This window comes from Vicugna pacos, unplaced genomic scaffold (genome assembly GCF_048564905.1).
Source record: "Vicugna pacos unplaced genomic scaffold, VicPac4 scaffold_191, whole genome shotgun sequence".
In the NCBI taxonomy this organism is placed as follows: domain Eukaryota; kingdom Metazoa; phylum Chordata; class Mammalia; order Artiodactyla; family Camelidae; genus Vicugna; species Vicugna pacos.
Genome location: NW_027328870.1, coordinates 633886 through 642114, shown reverse-complemented (window position 1 = coordinate 642114; position 8229 = coordinate 633886).

The window sequence follows — 8229 nt, the reverse complement described above, 5'->3', positions numbered from 1 at the left end:
CCAAATCTCCACTCATTTGTCTTAGAGGCACAGTTCCACAAAGGCACCAGGAGAGCAAATCCACCACCTCTGCCTGGGACTGGAATGACAGTCTTGCCTGTGATGTTGCAGGGCCCCTGAGTAATGGTTCATGTTTCAGCCCCTCCTCTGCCCAGAAGACGAGCACCAGCAGTTGTACCACTCCAGAGCATGCTGAGAAGATGGCTGTGACTGAACCCCTCCTCTCTTCTCACAAGAATGCTCATCAACATTGGTGCAAAGCAACACCCTGTGCACTAGTAGAGATGGCATCTATGAAGGTTGCAATGCACCCCTCATCCCACATGCAATGGTGCTTTCTATGGAGGGACCCAGATTGATTTGCACTCTCTTCTAGCCACAGCCCGCACCACACTCCAGGCTCCTGAGGCTGCCTGTGTGCAGTCAACCCCAGTCCTCTCCCCAGGCTCATCCGTGTAAGCCTGAGTTCCAGCAGCCCAGCCCAGCCTGTCCCCACTGGCATGCATCTTAGGCTAGGATTCAAAGTGACTCTCACTGCTGGTTTCTCTTAGTTCTTTCTGCTAAGCAGCTGCTGCTGCCTCCTCTGAACCTCTGAAGCTCCTGTTCTGTCCCTGTGGATCTCCTTGCTGGAGAGGGAGCTTCCCAGGGTGAGGGCACTATTCTTTCTATGCTGCTCTCTTTCTGTGAAGAATATCATGCACCAATTTCCTTTTTCTTTCTTCTTTTTTCCTCTACCTGGTTTTGTGGGGCTTTCCTTGTATTTCCAAAGTAATAGAAATTATGTCAAATTTCAGGAGTTATTCTGTGTGAATTGTTCTGTATTTGTATATAATTTTTGGTGTGTTCATGAGACAGGGTGGGCCATGTGTCCTTCTAGTCTGTCATCTTGTCAATCCCTTTTCTGGTTTCTAATTGCCATACATTTTCTTAACAAATAACACCAAGTGTAAGTGCATAGCACTTATATGACTGTCCACTGCTGAGCTTCCCTAAAGAGTCTTAAAGAATGTGAATGGATCTACACTTAAAAGTGCAAGTTTTCAATCTTTGATCTCAATTTTTCAAAGGCATTCCTTGCAGTTGAAGTCAGTGCTTGGCTGTGTGGCTGAAATGCGTGAATTCAGTCGGTGAGTTTATTGACGTTGAACAGCAGGAACTTGTAAATACAGACAGTTGAAATTGTCAGTTTACTGATAAACCCTTGCATGGGTAAGCAGTTGAAAGTCCCCTGCAGTCAGCCTTGCAGAGCAATCTCTAGTAAAACGGTAGAATTTCTTAACTTTTTCTCCCCATTTTCTGCCCTAAAGAAGTCAAATACAATTCCTTGGTTTGACCCATTTTAATTATTCACAAGAAATACCATGCACAAAATTTTGCAAATGATGATTTAAGATTAATATAAAATAAGGAGAAACAAAATATGAGGTCAAGCTATGGCCAAAGGTGCTATTTTAAATACCAACATCTAAAATTTAATATGGAAATATCCTATCTTTTGTTTCTAAGTTATTAAATGGAAATAATTCACCTTTTCCCACAGAAAAACCACATAACATTCAGATATGAAGATACAAATATGTCTATGTCCTTTTTAAGACTCAAATAAGCTGAATCATCTATAGAAGCAAGTACTGATATTGCCAAGTACTGCACTTCTTTCCATTAAGGCTTTTTAAAATTTGCTCATGACAGGTAGCTGAAGTATATTTTAAGTTAGTGTGTTATTTTTTCTTTCTAATTTGTTGGTAGAGATTCCATATCCTTTCACTCATATCAATTTTTATTTAACATGCAAAATCATTGCAGGGGAATGAGCAAACTGCATAAATGATGGTCATTTATTTAGATGGCCAAACTCCCTTAGCCAAGCACTTCCCTTTAGCATAGTTTAATTTAGTATAGTTTAATTTTGTACTGAGAAACAAAGCTGACCTTATGCTTGTGTTTCAGAATTTGCATTTATGCAAGTTTAGTAAAACAGGAATAATTCTATTTGTATTATATTATCACAACCTTTCAAAAGTGTATCTCAAAAAAGTAACTATTTTTATTATTAAGAGATATCCCAACAAGACGTCATAAAAAATGACATGTAGAACAGACTGTGAAATAAATATTTTAAGGAACAATTAGGCCCTTTGTCCCATTCAATTTCTTGCTGATTAATTTTAACTACCATTAATTGAATTTATCTTCAGCATGCTGAGTAAAAAATATCTTAAAATCAAATGTTTTGTATAGGAAATATTTTTTCTATTTCTACTGTTACAATGGTGAGATAAAGAGACATTACATCCTGAGTTTTTGCTGGTGATTATCATAGTTACAGGAAAGTGGGTAAATGATAAAAATAAATAGTAGTAAATATTTGTTTAATCAGTCTATGTTTAAGTAACTTTTGTTGTCCAGATATAATAAAAAGTCAATAGTTTAAAGTACTGTTTCTTCCTTCATTATTTATGTATTCACAGAAAGTTTATTTAATATTCTTAAGCCTTGATGTTTTCACCTTGGGAAAAAAAAGCTAAAATAAATTCTGGGTACAATAGAACCAGTGTTGGAGAATTAAGGAAAGAATTTATTTTAGGGCCTGACATGTAACAATTTGACTACAAATCGTTCCTTCCTTACCTTCTTTTCCTCTTTAACTCCCTCTCATCTTCCTCTTTCCCTCTCTTCCCTACTTTCTTCTTCCTTCCTGAATTTAATAATCAGATTTACTAGCTAGCAGGACCATTTTACTACCTCTGTAGATCCAGTCATCCACAATTATAGCCATCTTATTCCACATTATATTAGTGTGATAAGCACACATATAGATTACTTTTATCAAATATGCAACTTATAGTTTTGATTTTAAGTTAATTAGCTATTTAATTCAGATTGTCCATCATTTCTTAGAAGTCACTGAGTATTCTTTCCAACACTTAAATGAGATATGTAACCAATGGAATTTTTTCAACAGAATAGTGAAATTGAATTTTAACAGTGACATGCAATAGTTTTGTGGATATTTATTGGTAGAATTTTGTAAGATCTCTTCTGTAATGTATACAGTATTTACATTTTTCCACCTGTCAAAGAACTCCAGGATTTGATAAGAGAGGTTCTAATGGATCATGTGTTAAACTGCATTGGTTGCTTGATCCTTATAAAAGCATGTTTAGTCATTGCTGTTTTTGGTAGTGGCTTTACCAAAAATTCTGACAAATTTAATTGTGATAGTTAACAAATAATTGATATATTATGTGTTAACATATAACATAGAATGAATAATTGAATACAAAAAATTCAACATGACTACTTCTACTCTATTGAAGTGTTCATATTGACAACTACCATCTCCTTACACAATAGTTGCATTTAGTTAAATGTCTTGAAAAACATTATTTGGAAAACTCAAGGTCGTCGGGAGCCAGAAACTTTAATGTGCAATTCATTTTCACAATTTATGGTTCTAATAGAGTTGCTCCAAGTCAAGATGAGGGAATCTGTTAATCAAAATTGGCAGAGAGGTACAGAGAGGATTGCTTCCAGGTAGTTTTCTTTTTTCAAAGACACACAGGCATTGTGTGAACAAGACACTACTGTTGTATTTGTTTTTGAGTTAAGATTTTATTGATGAATTCTGATCAAAATAATTTATACATTTTAAACTTGCACTGAATGAAGGGAAAATCTGCACAAGATGGATTGGTTAGATTGAACTTTGTATTCTCTTTTGACAAGTGTGTGTCCCTATACTTTTGCATATAGATCAAGAACAATATTTCAAGGCATTCTCACCAACAGCAAGCAGATCTCCAATTTAGAGTGTCTTGTCTTGCTTTTAACTTGCGTTTAGAGTGTACATTATTCTAGTTGGGAAGTTGTAGTCTCACTTCTGTAAGTGGAATAGTGAAGCTGTTTATATATCTGAACTTGTTATATGTTGGTATCATTGTGTCTGTTGGGGCCTGGGAAATAAATAAGCTTAATAAATTGATTCAATTTTGAGTGTGTTTGAATTTAATGAAACCTAAATTGTACTGATTAATTTTCAACACTATAATTACAGGTTAATTTCAGATCACTGAATTGTTTTACTTACATCAGTGCATCACAGATAGGCTAGAATTATATGTTGTAATATTTTGGATACAGTTATTTTGGTTTTCACACTAATTAAAAGTTTTACCTCCATCTCTGCCAAGGACAAAGGGACAAGAATACAGTTGTTTAGAAAATGATACATTTGTATACCATCTGATGTTTCCATAGAACTGCATGAGCATTTGCTTATAAGAAGGAATTATGCCCCTCTTTTTACTGTACAGGTTAAAGACAAATCAGGAGAGAAAATATTAACACAGACAATGAGAGGGCAAAAGCAATATGATTTGTTAATTACTACAGGAATGTAAAATAAAGGTGAAAAGGTACATCAGTGAAGGTTAACCTAAATCTTGAATTGTGAAACAAGCTATAACCATGTAATTAAGCTGAACTATTTACAATTGTTCAAATGCTTTAAATTTTTTTAATCTCAAAATCTTTGCTCAGAATGTTCTTGCCTGTTTCCTATTAGCTTGTTATTTATTTTGAAGATTTTTCAGAATTGCTCCATATTATCCTACTGTAACTCTCCTCTGAACTACCCTCAGTAGAGTTAAATGTTTCTTCCATTGTGCTCCCTTAGTAGCTAGTACATACCTTTATCATATAACTATTCAGATACTTGTTTATCTCTTCAGCTTGACCTTAATCCCCTAGAAGTCAAAGCTTTGTTCTATTTTTTCCATATCTCCATTTCCTAGTGCATGCTCCCAGATTTTATTCCTCTACTCAAACCTTACTATTGAATCTATACTGGAAGTATCTTCTCTAGACACTCTTTGGGGAGCCTGATTTTATGACTTATACTATCAGCCCAAGACATCTCTCATTTTACCTCTAACTTCAATCTGATCACCTCCTCTGAAGTTTGACCTATACTCAGCTTTCCACCTGACATCTCTGCTTTAGTGCCAGAAAAGGTGTCTCTAACACACTTTGCAAACTCATCTCATTCCTTCCATAAACTATGTCCCCTGTTTTGCTGCTTAAGCTCAGGTTTAGGGGTCATCCTTGATACTTCTGTATTCCTTAGTCCTCACATAAAAAATACCACCAATTCCTGATAATTATATTTCCAAAAAACACCTTCTTGATCTTCAACATCATGGCCACCACCCAGCATCTTCTAATATCTTTCTCTCCTTTTATTCACTGAATTTCAGTTGCACTGGACTCTGGTGTACTGAAGACTGTGACTTTTACCCATCTCAGTACTTAAATGTGATGATATTCTATCAGAAAAACATGAATTTGAATTCTTGGGCATGGCTATATCCTACTCTTCACTCAGCTCTCAGGTTGATTTACTTCTTTTAAGGACAATACTGGGCTACATATTCTATACAAGAATCTGCTACCCTGATTGTTTTCTTACAGAGAATTTGTCTCTTTCTTAGTGCTTAAAATCTCATTATTTTGTATTCAGGTCTGCCTTTATTATATAATATTCATTTCCCCATTCTAACTTAAAAAACACGAAGATAGTAATCATCTCACCATTATGTACCAAACATGTAGAACAAAGCCAAGCACATAAGAACACCATAAATATTTGTTAAAAAGATGAATACATAGATTGAGAAAGAATCAAGAGAAACACCATAATCAGAAGGATAGAGGATGCTATAATACAAGCTTCATGGAGGGAAGCATATTTTGTTTTAAACATTATATCCCTTTGTCTAAGGACATCCTGATGTGTTATATGTATTCAATATTTGTTGAATAAATGTAAGAATTTAGAAAGCAATGCTTAAAGCAGTTTTGAATGACAACATCAATGTCAGGATATAGATTCAAGAAAAATAAAATTAAATTCTTCCACATACATGAGACACTTCAGTTTTTACAAAATTTCTGCTAACTATATTCACTGCCTTATCAATCAGTGAATAAAAGGGGTAACAGCAGTTTTTTGTGTCACGGTATAAGATAATGTAATCAAGATAATGAAGAAGCAGAAACAACTTAAAATCTAGGAACACAGTAATAAATGGACTAATTATCAAAATGACTTTCATGGAGAAGAAAAAATAACAAAAAGCACTCATTTTAAATTTTGATCTGTAAGTAACAAAAGCAAAAACAAGAATTTAAAGAAAAAAATTAAGTATGCATTTAATGGTGTAAAACTTCTATTAATATTGGTTTTCTGTCATTTCATACAGTAGTTATCCAACATAAATTTGGAAAAGCCAAAAAACAGTTGTTGCATTACTGATTACAGACAAAAGTTTCTTTAAAACAAAGACCATAAAGAAAGAAAAGGAAGGACATTTTATAATGATTGAAAGAGTGATACAATATGAGGATAGCACAATCATTAATACTTATGCACCAAATAAAGGAGCACCTAAGTACATAAAATAATTACCAACAGATATAAAGGGGGAGTCATATTTGTAGATTTCAACACTGCATTAACATCACTAGATAGATCATCGAGACAGAAAATTAATTAGGCAACAGAAAAATTAAATAATACAATAGAAATTTTACACTTGGTGGATATTTTCAGAGCATTACAACCCCCAAAATAGGATATAAATTCTTTTCAAGTACACGAGGAACATTTTCCAGGATTCATGATGTACTTGGGCACAAAAGAAACCTCAGCAATTTTAAGAAGATAGAAATTACCTCAAGCAACTTTACTGACCAAAATGCCATGAAGTAAGAAATCAACAACAGAGAAACAAAGGAGAACAAAGGAAAAAATGGGGATTAAACAATATGTTAGTAAAAACCCAATGGGTCAATGAAGATATCAAAGCTGAAATGAAAAAGTACCTTGAAACAAAAGAAAATGAAAGCAAAACCATACAAAATTTATGGGACACAGTAAAAGCAGTGCTGAGAGGGGAGTTTGTAGTGATACAGGCGTTCCTCAAAAATGGACATCCACAAATAAACAATTTAACCCACCAGCAGAATGAACTAGATAAAGAAGAACACACAACCTAAAAGGCAGCACAAGGAATGAAATCATCAATAATGGGGAGGAAATAAATAAAATAGAGATTAAAAACACCATAGGAAAAAGTCAACAAATCCAAAAGCTGGTTTTTCCAAAAAGTAAGTAAAATCGACAAACCTCTGTCCAAACTCAAAAAGAAGAACAGAGAGAGAGCACAAATTAGCAAAATAAGAAAGGAGAATGGAGAAATTACAACAAAAAATAGAAATATAGTATATCATATGAGAATATTTTGAAGAGTATATGGAATCAAACTGTATAACCTAGAAGAGATGGACAAGTTTCTGGAAACATACTGTCCAGCAAGACAGACTGAAGATGAAACTGACCACTTGAACAAACAGAGCACAAGAAATGAAATCAAAATAGCAATATAAAACCTCCCAACAAATAACAGTCCAGCAGCGGATGGATTCACAGCGGAATTCTACCAAACAAAAAAACTCATACCAGTCCTTCTCAAATTTTTCCAGAAGATTGAAAAGGAAGGAATACTCCCAAAGACATTCTATAAAGCCACAATCACCCTGATACCACAACCAGGCAAAGAAACAATCAAAAAAGAGGATTATAGGCCAATATCACTGATGAACACAGACGCCAAAATCCTCACCAAAATAGTAGCAAATACAACCCAAGAACACAGAAAAAAATATTATGTATCATGACCAAGTGGGGATCATGCCAGGGACACAGGGGTGGTTTACTTAAGCAAATCAATGTAATACAGCACATCCACAAGAGAAAGAACCAAAACCACATGATCATCTCAATAGATGCAGGAAAAGCATTTGATAAAATTCAACACCCACGTATGATAAGAACTCTCACCAAAGTGGGCATAGAGGGAATATATCTCAGCATCATGAAAGCTATAGATATCAAACCTACAGCCAGCATAGTATTCAAAGTTGAGAAAGTCAAATCCTTCCTACTAAAATCTGGGACAGTAAATGGATGCACACTATCACGACTCCTACTCAAGATAGTCTTGGAAGTCCTAGCCACAGCAATCAAACAAGAGAGACAGGTAAAAGGGATGAAAATTGAAAAGGAAGAGATAAATGTCAAACTATATGCAGATAATATGTTACTATTTATAGAAAACCCTACAAGATCCAGAATGAATTTACTACAGCTGATCAAAGAATTCAGCA